This window comes from Poecilia reticulata, linkage group LG10 (genome assembly GCF_000633615.1).
Source record: "Poecilia reticulata strain Guanapo linkage group LG10, Guppy_female_1.0+MT, whole genome shotgun sequence".
Classification (NCBI taxonomy): Eukaryota; Metazoa; Chordata; class Actinopteri; order Cyprinodontiformes; family Poeciliidae; genus Poecilia; species Poecilia reticulata.
This window is the reverse complement of record NC_024340.1, coordinates 2,711,756-2,712,034: the sequence shown is the minus strand read 5'-3', so window position 1 is coordinate 2,712,034 and position 279 is coordinate 2,711,756.

The following is a 279-nucleotide window of genomic DNA, read 5'->3' as shown; positions in this document are numbered from 1 at the left end:
TTAGTTTACCCATCCCAGAAATAACATCACTTTCACTGGAAGTAATAGTATACGATAATTCAATAATTGCAATGTTACAATTTTGACCCCAACCATCTCAGAGATTTAAAATCTCTGATGTTTACATAAACTTTCAACTATTCAAGATCCATAAAACTGAAGAAGCAGAAGAATAAAGTCATAAAGCCATCTTATTTCACACTAAATAGTTTTTTTAAAATCTCAAATCTGGACATAATTCCAGTTCCCAAAAGCCTCAAACAATGCCCACCTACACCG